Below are 13,047 nucleotides of genomic sequence, written 5' to 3'. Positions count from 1 at the left end.
CCTTCGCTGCCCTGAGCTGGACTCGGAGTTCCTTCTGCACGCGCTTGAGCTCCACATCCGCCCGAGGAGGAATGTAAACAGTAACAACAATGACGTTTCCAAACTCTCTGGGCAAGTAATAGGGACGCAAACTTACGGCCAACAGTTCGATGTCCCTGCAGCAAGAGGAGATTTTAACGTTTACATGTCCAAAGTTGCACCATCTTGTATTGACATAGAGTGTGAGTCCACCTCCTTTGTGCTTCCCGCAGTTGCTTGCGTCTCTGTCCGCTCTAACTGTGCTAAACCCGGGTAGCACGTTAGCATCTGGGATGTTAGTTGTTAGCCACGTTTCAGTAAAACACAACAAACTGCATTCTCTGTAGGTCCTGACATTTTTCACCAGCGCAGCCAGTTCGTCGATCTTGTTTGGTAGCGAGTTCACATTTCCCAGGATCACAGAAGTCAACGAAGGTTTGTATTGCCACTTTCTCTCTAGACGCTTGACTTTTATCTTAGTGCCGGCTCTGCTGCCACGATACGACCTTCTTACCTTGTCAGGTAAATAGGGGACCACACTGGCACAGGCATTTGTTCTCAGTGCTTGAAGTTGACTACTTGAATAGATGAGTCTCGGCGTGTAAAAATCTATTTCCAAGTAGTAAAGAGTAGTAAAAAAGTGTCCAGGGAACTAGTCCACATAAAAGAAAGAGGTAGGAGTTGACAGTAAAATAGAGAAAAATACAGAAAAAAGGTAAAAAGATAAAGTCATACATGGAGCTGCTGGAAAGGCTGCCACTCGCGGTGGCGCCTGAGTCATAATATGCTGGATAGTTACACTTTCAGATCCCTCAGTGTGATTCCAGGTCATAGTACCACTTGTCTCAGTCCAGGCTTTCACTCTGTGGATGTTGCTGTTAGTGCCAGACCTGGGACACAAGCCATTGATCTTCAGGTTACATATGCAAACTCATAAGCTTTGCAATACAGAGACCAATAGGAGAACTTCCATCTCTTTATGTAGAGAGGAGGCAAGCTGCAAGAAATGTGCTTCTTGTTTGCATTACATCAGGATGAGGGCTATTCCAGCCCCCCTGCACTTATGCACACAGCAAGACTTTTTCAAACCTAGTGCCATACCAGGATGCCAAGTAGAGAGTTAATAACAAATTTATTGAGACAAATAACTACTACTTAGCTGCACAACGGGAACAGCTATTCTAACAGCAATAGTAAGATTATTCCTTTCTAAATTAATGTGAATTAAATTTTGGGAGTGATGGGGGCACAAGTTTTAGTAGCTTTTGGGTCATTCCAAAGTTTCTGAGACTTTAGGTAAAGGATGCACCCCTTACAGCATTCTTATTTATCCTTGCAATGGTTATAAGGATTGAATCTTATGACCACAGTTTACACTAAAGAACATAGTCTTTATCTAATTTCATCTAAAGACAGATGGCTAAAGGCAGTGAGTTCTTTGCAGTATGTGTTAGAAGCAGGATTTCTATAATGCTTGTTTACTTAAAAGGAGTGAGAACAGGAGATGCATGGTCATAATTCCTAGTTTTTGTAATGATACTTGCAGTAGCATTTTCAATTAACTGCAAGCTGTAATTAGAGCAATTTCAGCAGTTTGTGACTCAAAGATTGTAGTAGTCAATACCTGAAACAAATGCAATGACAAACTGAGTCTCTGTAATCTGCAGAAAGTGTAGCAAGATGAATAATAAGTCATACCTAAGTGTAAAAAACAAACACCGTTGAAATGCAACTCTTTAACTAGTGTACAACCTACTCTCACTGGTAGTCAAGCATCAGTTAATGATAGAAATATAGCGATATAGCATTCTCAGAATCACTTATTCCAAAGTTGGGGTCACAGAGGATTGGTGCCTATCCTACCGTTGTGTAGGGAAATTTAAAAAAAAAGATATTACATAAGCACAAGCAAGAGGCTGGTATACTTTTTAATCACAGGAGAAACATTTTCATAGTGTTACAATTAAGGCATTCTGTTGCAAATTATCTCATAAAATAACAAAAAGGAATAAAAGGCTACTCAGTTAGTGGGAAGGTTGTGCTTGAATTGAGGATGACAGTATTTCTAAGCTGACCCTTATAGGTCTAAGAGAATTGTCTTCCTACAATGGATTTCTGTACTTGTTCAGGGATACATAAATACTGAAAGAAAAAAAAAACACATCTACAAAGACAGATTAAAATAAACTGGAAGTTTTTTTTTTTTTTTTACTATTGCTACGTTCACATTTTATAAAGGCTGAGGAAAGTCACTTTGTCATCCTCTGTTTTTGCTATTTTCTACAGATGCACAGTGGAAAGCCTACTTACTAGCTACATCACAGTCTGGGATGACACTTGTACTGTGACAGGCTGAGAGGTTCTGCAGTGAGTTGTTAAAACAGCCCAGTTTTAACCCACCCAAGCTCCCATCGACAAAATATATTTATAAAAGAGATGCATGAATAAAGGTTTTTCTGCCATCTCAGACAACCCAGTAACAAACTGCCATCAAGAATCAAGAAGTGATATTGGTGATGCCAGAAGATTGCCAGTAGTGTTCCTAAGGACTGTGTTGGGATCCTTTGGTAATATACTGCAACCGTCTGTTAACCTTATTGGTGTTTAAATTTGGGGAATAAACTTGGGTCATCTTCATATAATATAAACTCTTAACTACTGCACGTGCATTAATGGAAACAAGAAATATATTTTTCATGACTCATAACACCTCCCAGTTATGTTCTCTAAAGTGTTTTGTCCTGTTAGGGGCACTGAACTATCTCCAGGGAATCCAGGTCTATATATCCAATCATCATCCTATACAGTATCAATTTCACTCCTGAATGCCCATGTCTTCTGAACAGGACTCTGCAGATTTAGTCATTGGATGGATAGATGTCAATGTCAGTTCTTAGTCCTAAGCCCATTTTTTTAGATTATAAAATGCCTCTTTTTATTGTCACATTACAGCACATTTCTGTAAGTGTGAATGTCTGTCTTAGTTTAAATATTTAAGAGACCTGTCACAATAATGTTAATATATATATATATATATATATATATATATATATATATATATATATATATATATATATATATATATATATTGTGACAGATTAAGGTCTCCGTGACCCCTTGAACCCTCAGACTACACGTCAGACACTAGGTAAAAGTCCAAATATTATATTTATTAGGACAATAACATGCACAAAGCACCCTCCACTCCACAATACTCAAATAATAATAATTCTAATAAACAATACAATAATCAATCCTCCACTCCCAGACGCGTTGCCACCCTTTCACCCAGCTCAGCTCAACGTCTGGGATTTCCCATCGTCTTTTTATATCCTCTGACCCGGAAGTGTTTCTGTCCAATCAGTCCACAGTTCTTTTTCCCTTCCAGGTCAGGGTAAACAGTCCTTTTCTTCACCCCGGGAGCACGTCGTTCCTTCCTGTCACGTGACCCTGACGTACTCCCGGGTTATAGGGCACATAAGAGACCACGAGCCCCCTTACAGCGACTCCCGGTGGCCCCCAAGGTATCCAGCAGGGTTGTGTATAAAAACTACATAGTCCATGAGGCCCTGCTGGAACTCGGGGCACGTCCACGCTGCTGGGAGAGCTCCTCCTGGCAGCCTGGGGTTGAGGGCCGGAGTAAAAAGCCGACAATCCTTCACAATATATATATATATATTAGATGTTTTATAAAAAGCAGTGATCAACTGGCCAGCACTAGCAAATGAAACTCACTGTGAAGAGAATGTGTCATTCAGGATTGTGTGCAAACCAAGTTTATTGTTATTAGTACAAGCTGCAATATAACTTGGCAGTATAGTCAAAATACATGTCTGGAAGACAGCAAGAGAAATACATGCAGTTAGACAGCCACAGTCTGACAGCTGAATAGTGCTGATTGCCATCTTGTGTCACCAGTCTTTTTATTAATCACTGTCAACTGCTCGTATTGTGAACACAATAAAGAATCTTTCAACCCTTTTCCTTAAAATTAAGCTGGAAATATCTAGGATTCAGGATGACAAAGCCATGTTTATAATGAATACTCAATATTCACATTAAAAAATGAATTGTGAAAATGAATACATCTTTAAATTACTGATTATACTGTACAATTCAGTTGTCTACGTTTAATTTGTAAATAACACAAATCCATTATCAGATTCAACTTCTTGCTTGTTTCAGAAAATAAAATATCCAGGTAGCAGGAAGTCTGATCTGATCTTCTGTTGTTTTTGGTGTCAAAAGTCTGCATTCTGTCTCTTCAGTTTTGGACACTGTAAAGGTAGTACCAGTTGGGATAATGATGGCATGTTATTTTATTTCATGCAGAGCAGGATTTGAGCAATAAGATGCCAAGACAGAATATACACTGGTACTGTGAAACGGGCCAGCACTGGGAAACCCAGAGTTGCAAACTCCTGGTAAACAGATAAATATGGAAGATGGGGTGGAGGAGAAGGACATGCATTAGGTTTGTCCAAGTCTGAGAAGTAGCAACAGGATGGATCTTGGCTTCTTGCTAACTATTATAGTAAGTAGGTACCCTGAGGCTTGCCAAGTCTTTTAATGTGAAGCAGGATTTCAGAGTCAGCCAAGGCCAATATAGGACATGATAGGAGAGTGGCCCTAGGAGTTCCAAATGCTAACCTAGACCCTGAGATGTCTTTGAGATGGTTCTTGACCATAGCTTAAAATATCCTTCTCTCAAAGTCTCTGGGCATACATATGAAGGTTGAAAGATCTCAATTGTTGAGAGGAAGATGATCCAGAGTAATCACTGGAGGTGAGAGAAGGAATGTTCTGTAGGTTACCTTGGCATGCATATGCACAACGTATCCAATGTGTTAGATAAGAGACTAATACCAGTATTTAGTCAGGTCAAGATAATTATTTGCCTTATGTTTAAACCTTATACTTTTTTCTTTATTCTTTAAATTAATTCACATATTTAAATTTTTGATCTTCTTGGCTTTATTTAAATTCAAAGTTTGCTTGAGAGTCATCCATAAGAGATTGTTTTCTATAAAGAGCTTCCATTATAAAGAGAAGGCTCAGATGTACATTACCCATCCATTCATGTTTTTTATCATTTGCCCACTGTTGGTTGTGGCCAGTTGTTCAAATCAACATGTCAATTCATCCAAAAATGTCTTTATCTTGCCCCAAATTAAAGAAACTGGAAACTTTATGACTTAATTCTGTTGGTAACATATTTAACCATTAAATGCAAAGCTCACTTTAAACTTATTGTTAACTTTAGAAATAGGTGAAGATGATGTGGCCCCAGTGAGTGTGTGCGTGTATTCACTCTCCAATGGACTTGCATTCTGTCCGGGTTTGATCCTGTTGTGATAGCTGTTATAGGCTCCAACCCCCTGTGACCCAGCTCACAATTAATGTTCTAGTATTATTAAGAGGGACATTGTTATACTGAATGTGTTTCAAGATCACCATGTGTATTTGCATAGGTTTTAACAAAGTGTCATCTTGATTGTGTAAATAATAAATCAAAATGAAGACTTTAAACATGTAGAGATCTAAAGTGGGAAAACTTCATTAAATGCAAGAAGTGGAAAGACACCACAGCTGTTATTTCAGACATAAAAGTATACATAGGTTGCTTGTCATTCATGGTCATCAGTGATGACTCTTCACCCCAGTAGAGCTCTTTTTAAATGTTGTCAAGGTGGAAGTGCCAGGGCAGAGATGTAATGGAATTACCCAGGAGTCCCTGATCTTCATTCTGCAGAGTACTTTTTACATAATATTTTATATAAAGGAGACAGGCATACTTTATATATGAGACCTCTGGCCTCTTCTCAGCCTCTCTTCTGATTCTCTGTGCTTAGTCTTGATGAACTCATCGGAATTACCATTACTTTAACACCTGCTTGTTTTGTAATATAGTAGTTTAATTCATTGTTACTGTATTGTTTTTTCTAGTGATTATTTATAGTAATATATTAAGCAGTATATAACATCTGATGACATTTTTACCTGGCACTTTTCTATTTAACACTTTGAATGAGTTGTATGAGTTAGGTCGTATCTCATTGAGCCTGTCTAGGTGTGATGTATGACAGAACTTGCATCTCAGTATACAGCCACTATAGACGGTTGCTTCCACATCTCAGTTATCTAGTACAATACAATACAATACAATTTATTTTTGTATAGCCCAAAATCACACAAGGAGTGCAGCAAAGAGATTTAACAGGCCCTGTCTTTTGACAGCCTCCCAGCCTTGATTCTCTAAAAAGACAAGAAAAAACTCTCAAAAAAACCCTGTAGGTAAAAAAAATGGAAGAAATCTCAGGAAAGGCAATTCGAAGAGAGACTCCTTTCCCGGTAGGTTGGGCATGCAGTGGTTATCAAAAAAAGGGATAAATGCAATTAAAACACAGAACAGAACACAAGTAACTCAATACAATATGATAGTATAATAGTAATATTACAAGTACAGAGCAAAATGCAAGACTAGATAATATCACATAATACGATTCATATTTGTTCAGTTCTGGAAACCTCGGCCATTAAGCTGCCTCAACCGTACTGGCCATTCCACTACTGAGTCAGTGGTGATGAAAGGACCCTTCTACCCAACGATTCCAGTGCTTCAGTGCTCCTCCACAAGGAGGAAGTAACACTACAGTGTTCCCATCTAGCAGGTAACCATAACATTTATTTATTTATTTTTGATGGCAAAGTAGTTTTATAAATAGACAATCTGTAGTTATGTTGTTGTGACAAAGGTATAAAGCTGCTAATGTTTTGAAACAACCAGATTTGTTGCAAGATGAATATTTTGATGATAATGACAGTGTTCAAGATAGTGGGAATCAATTGGATAATTTGGAACCTGCAGGCTCTAGTACTGTTGTGGACTGTTGCCCCAAAAGTTTCTTCAGCATAAGGTGTCTGATTAGTCATGAATGTTACCAAATGGGTTGTGTGCAACAAATGGGGACAGTGCAGAGAGACATGTTTTATTTGTGGCACATGTTCTTCTAAGCCTGCACTCAGTGAGGTGCAATACTTCAAGGACTCTCATTCAGATGGAGACGTTTAGTCATATTACAGTGATCCCTCGCTATATCGCGCTTCGCCTTTCGCAGCTTCACTCCATCGCGGATTTTATATGTAAGCATATTTAAATATATATCGCAGGTTTTTTGCTTGTTCGCGGATTTCTGCGGACAATGGGTCTTTTAATTTCTGGTACATGCTTCCTCAGTTGGTTTGCCCAGTTGATTTCATACAAGGGACGCTATTGGCAGATGGCTGAGAAGCTACCCAGCTCTCTCTTGCGCTGACTTTCTCTGATCCTGACGTAGGGGGATTGAGCAGGGGGGCTGTTCGCACACCTAGATGATACGGACGCTCGTCTAAAAATGCTGAAAGATTATCTTCACGTTGCTATCTTTTGTGCAGCTGCTTCCTGAAACGACATGCTGCACGGTGCTTCGCATACTTAAAAGCTCGATGGGCACGTATTGATTTTTGATTGAAAAACAAACTCTGTCTCTCTCTATCTCTCTCTCTCTCTCTTTCTCTGCTCCTGACGGAGGGGGTGTGAGCTGCCGCCTTCAACAGCTTTGTGCCGCGGTGCTTCGCATACTTAAAAGCAAAACAGCCCTATTGATTTGTTTGCTTTTCTCTATCTATGTGACATTATCTGCTCCTGACGCGCACTCCTTTGAAGAGGAAGATATGTTTGCATTCTTTTAATTGTGAGATGGAATCGTCATCTCTGTCTTGTCATGGAGCACAGTTTAAACTTTTGAAAAAGAGACAAATGTTTGTTTGCAGTGTTTGAATAAAGTTCCTGTCTCTCTACAACCTCCTGTGTTTCTGCGCAAATCTGTGACCCAAGCATGACAATATAAAAATAACCATATAAACATATGGTTTGTACTTCGCGGATTTTCTTATTTCGCGGGTGGCTCTGGAACGCAACCCCCGCGATGGAGGAGGGATTACTGTACTGGTGAAAATAAAGTAATTAGCAGTTTACCTCTTTGGCAGAGTTATTGTTGATAATGAAAACATTGCTTTCTATGACATTTCTTTACATTTTTTACTTTTGTCTTTTGATAGAATTCATTATCATATATACATAGACTAATACTTCACCGTCCAGTTAATAATCGGTCCAGCAGTCAATGTATTAAAAATCTTCAGAAGTTTAGTCAGGTCACATAAACCTCCCAGATATAAGATGTTGCAAATTCAAAAGATTTTTTAAAAGAAAATAAGATTTTAATCATTTAATGTAAATTTGAATTTAAGCACATCTGTGACATATGACAAACACAACCATATTACTTACCTGAAAAAAAATCTTTCCAAAGGGGTCTTTTTATTTTAGTAAAGACACATTTTCTCTGTTATCTGTTATTCTCCATATCCAGTTTTCATACTTGTAGCTATTTAGGTTTGTTAAAAAAATGGAGGATTGATTTAAGTTCAAATTGGAACTGTTGTAATTCAATTTTTAAATTACCATAAACAGCATTTTTAAGCAATCGTAATCTCTGTTAATGAAATATATATTATAAAAGGATTTAAAGTACAGTAGCTATAAACTGATTTAGCCAGAAATTGCAGTTCCCTCTCTGCTGTCAGGAGTAGCTAATTGGTCATCCTGCTGTAAATGCAAAACTCTAGCAGAGAGAACAATGTCATAAGACTAAAACGTAGTGTGTTGGAAGTGTGAATCACCAAAACTTTTATTAACTTGCCCCCTGTATTTAAATCCAAGTGAAAGATCCACCCCATTGACTTTTCTGAAATTACCTTACAAATATTGCGCTTTTTTAAAACATAGCTATGTATTCTGAACTTTACTTGCTTCTTTTCTGTGCAGTCTTTTAAACTTGATGTTGGAGTTGCACAATACATTGTATTATCGTGCAATGCAATGTCACTTTCTTCATAAAGAAATGTCCTCATTAAGACAGTTTCTGTATTAAACTTATTGATTGCCTCTATCCTTCTATATATACTTTATATTCAATGGTATATTATATTCTGCAATTGACTTTCAGAGTGATTAGGAATGGTACATTCATTAAAGATGTTGATTATTATAAAGATTATTTATTTGGAGTTGCACAGTATTATTTATTTGGAGTTGCACAATACATTGTATTATCTTGCAATGTAATGTCATTTTCTTCGTAAAGAACTGTCCTCATTAAGAGAGTGTTTATATTGAACTGACTGGCTGCCTCTGCCCTTCCATATATACATGATATTCAATGGTATATTATGCATGCAATTGACTTTCAGAGTGATTAGGAATGGCACATTATTAAAAGATGTTGATTATAATACAGAATGAATGAAGATGGCACCAACTGGTGTGGCTGGCCGTCTGCTCGTCTCTCTAGTCTATGTTTTAACTTTCTTTTTATGTTTTAGTTTATCCCACCGGCCACTGTCCTATGATCGTGAGTCTTTACTAAACATATTTTCTGGCTTGCTTTCCTCTCAATTTTCATCTCCGGGTTGGATTTTGTGAACCTAAACCTTTGTTTTATTCATCTCCTGACTTCTTCACCTGGACGCCAGTGTTCACCTGTATCAGTGAGGTGAATGCCCCTCGGAGACGCAAACGCACCCGCCGCCGTCATGGGAAAAGAGCCACAATTGCTGTTAAACAACGCCGCCTCAAGTCCCAGAGCTTTGATTCCCGATGCCTGCGTGTCGTCTATTTGACCCATCTTCTCCTGCTCAGGACTCCATCACTGGTTCATGGGCGCTGAACACCGGATTTAATTTCTCCATTTCAAGACAGCATCACTTTTCCTTGGCCTGCAATCGTGTAGTAAACACTGCTAATCTTCGCATGCTCACCCGTGCTCATCCTGCAACGAGCTCTTCTACCTCTATCAAGGCTGTTCTCTTGAACGTGAGATCAGTGTCTAATAAAACTTTTATTCTGCAAGACTTACCTCAAATAATCTGGATTTCTTCTTCATCACTGAGACTTGGATTTTAAATGGTGACTCTTCTTGTTTTACTGACATGACTCCACCAGGTTATTCATTTTTAAACTCTCCTCGCCTGACTCGTTGTGGGGGGCGGAGGGGGGGGGTTTGTGGGGCATTGCCACTATTTTTAAAAGTATGTTCTTGTTTTGGAGCCTTACAAGGGGTCCATTTAGCAGATTTGAACTTCAACTTTTCGAAGTGTGCAGCTCCCCTTCTCTGCTGTTTGCCGTGGTTTATAGACCTCCTGTAATTAATGATACTTTCATATCTGAATTCTCTGATCTCTTGGCTGATATCACACTCTCTCATGATAAAGTTTTTATTGTTGGTGATTTCAACATTCACGTTTGTTGTCAATCGAAACCTTTGGTCAGTGACTTTTTATCACTTTTGAACTCATTTGATTTTATACAGCATATTAATACGCCAACTCACTCTCTCTGTCACACCCTTGATCTCGTTCTTACTCGTGATACTTCAGTGAATAATATTGATTTATGTGATGTTTCTTTTACTGATCATTTTTCTATAATGATGGATTTGAATATTACTGTTGATGTCCCGACTAATAGCTGTCCCCCACGCTACTCATGCTTTTTAAATTCTTCTATTATATCTGATTTTAAAACCATTTTTTCTAGTCTTTTATGTGCATGACCAAAATAATGGTATCGATGATTCTGTCATAAAATTTAATTCTTCCTGTAAAACGATTTTAGACTCAATTGCTCCGCCCAAGATACGCAGTAATAAGGGTAGACCTGCTCCCTGGCTAAATGAAAATACACGATCACTGCGCCGCGCCTGTTGAACTGCTGAACGGCGTTGGAAAAAAGATGGACTGATTGTCTCTAAACAGATTTTTAGGACTTCTCTTTTCAATTTCCAGGCTGAAGTTAAGATAACGAAACAAAACTTCTTTGCCGATTTAGTATCCCATCACTCAAAGAATCCTAGGTTCTTATTTAATTCAATTAATGCAGCCATTCACCCCCACTCTGCGATGGGATCAAATAGCATTGTTCATTCATGTGACCAGTTTCTATCATTCTTTGTCAGCAAAATCGATACTATCCACCGTGGTATTGTTCAAACGGGCTATGAACTTTCTACTGTTAATTATGACATTGTCTTAGAATCCTTTGATCTAGTCTCACTTTCACAGCTAAAAAGAACTATTGACACCTTTAAACCAGCCCCCAGTCCTCTGGATATTGTACCACCACGTCTCTTAGTGGAAGCCTTTGATGTGTTGGGCCCACCCTTACTAGCCATCTTCAATGATTCTATTAGTTCGGGAGTTGTACCCTCATTTTTTAAACATGCTGCAGTCTGTCCCCATCTAAAAAAGGCAGAATTAAATCCTGGAGTTTTAGCCAATTTTCGTCCAATTTTCCAACTGCCATTTCTCGCTAAAATTCTAGAAATAATTATTTATAATCAATTGGTTTATCACCTTAACTCCAATAATTTATTTGAGATCTACCAATCTGGCTTTAGGTGTCATCATAGTGTTGAAACGGCACTCCTGAAAGTGTTGAACGACATCTCTCTTATTACTGACTCAGGTGATGCGGCAGTCCTTCTCCTCCTTGACCTGTCCGCTGCCTTTGACACTATTGACCATGACATTTTGCTGATGCAGCTTCAACATCTTGTTGGGCTTAAAGGGGCTACTCTTAACTGGTTCAGGTCATATTTAACTGGTAGACACTTTTCAGTGACTTTAAATTCCTCTTCTTCATCTACTGCTCCTCTTAAATATGGTGTTCCTCAGGAATCCATTTTGGGTCCTATTTTATTCTCCATATACCTTCACCCCATTGCAGCGATTTTTAGGAAATTTAACATTTCTTTTCACTGCTATGCTGATGATACTCAGGTTTATATTCCTGTCTGCAACTCTACAAAAAATCAACTCCACAACTGTCTGTCTGAACTAAGATCCTGGATGGCTAATAATTTTCTTGATCTAAATCAAAATAAAACAGAGGTGCTTATAGTGGGTCCATCAGCTAAAGCCCAAATTGGTCTTGGACTTCTCAGCTCTTTCTCTGTCTTTTCCAAACCTCAAGTCCGCAATCTTCATGTTACCTTTGATTGTAACCTCTCATTTGAGAAACAAGTAAGTTCTGTAGTCAAGAGTTGCTTTTTCCAACTTCGTCTATTAGGTAAAATAAAGCCTTTTTTTATCTTCTAGGGATCTTGAGATAGCTACTCATGTGTTTATTTTTTCTCGCCTCGATTACTGCAACTCGCTGTATTCTGGGATTAACAAATCCCTGATACACAGATTACAGTTGGTCCAAAATGCTGCCTCTCGCTTTCTGGTTGGGGCAAGAAAGTATGACTCTGTTTCTCCTATTTTGCTTCTTTACACTGGCTGCCTGTCAGTTTTTGAATTGATTTTAAAATCTTGCTGCTAGTTTTTAAATCTTTACATGGACTTGCTCCTGCCTATTTATCTGAACTGTGTTTTTTACATCAGCCATCTAGAATGCTTAGATCTTCTGGTGAGTTGTCTCTGGTTGTCCCTCGTACCAAGTGTAAAACCAAGGGGGACAGGGCTTTTGCAGCTGCTGCGCCTCGCCTGTGGAACTCTTTACCTCATCATATAAAGGAGTCGTCTACAATTTAACTTTTCAAAACAAGATTAAAGACTCATTTCTATTCACTTGCATTCCGTGACCTTCAGTAATACTGATGATTTCCTCTTTGTGATTATATAACATTACTTCTATTTTTTTATGTATATAACATTACTTCTATTTATTATGTATTTTATTTTATGTTCATATATTTTATTTCTATTTATGTTTTATGTTAATTGTTTTGTTTTTCTTTTATTCTATTATTGTAAAGCACTTTGGCCACAGCATTACTATATTGTTTTAAATGTGCTATACAAATAAATTGACATTGACACATATAATAAAGATTATTTAATATTTACTTTGGTGGCACAGTGACACAGCAGTTGATAGAAAGTTCTGCAGTGGTTAACCCTGCTGCCTCACATCTCTGCAGCTTA

Source organism: Erpetoichthys calabaricus, chromosome 6, assembly GCF_900747795.2.
Source record: "Erpetoichthys calabaricus chromosome 6, fErpCal1.3, whole genome shotgun sequence".
In the NCBI taxonomy this organism is placed as follows: Eukaryota; Metazoa; Chordata; class Cladistia; order Polypteriformes; family Polypteridae; genus Erpetoichthys; species Erpetoichthys calabaricus.
Note: the sequence above shows the minus strand (reverse complement) of the source record.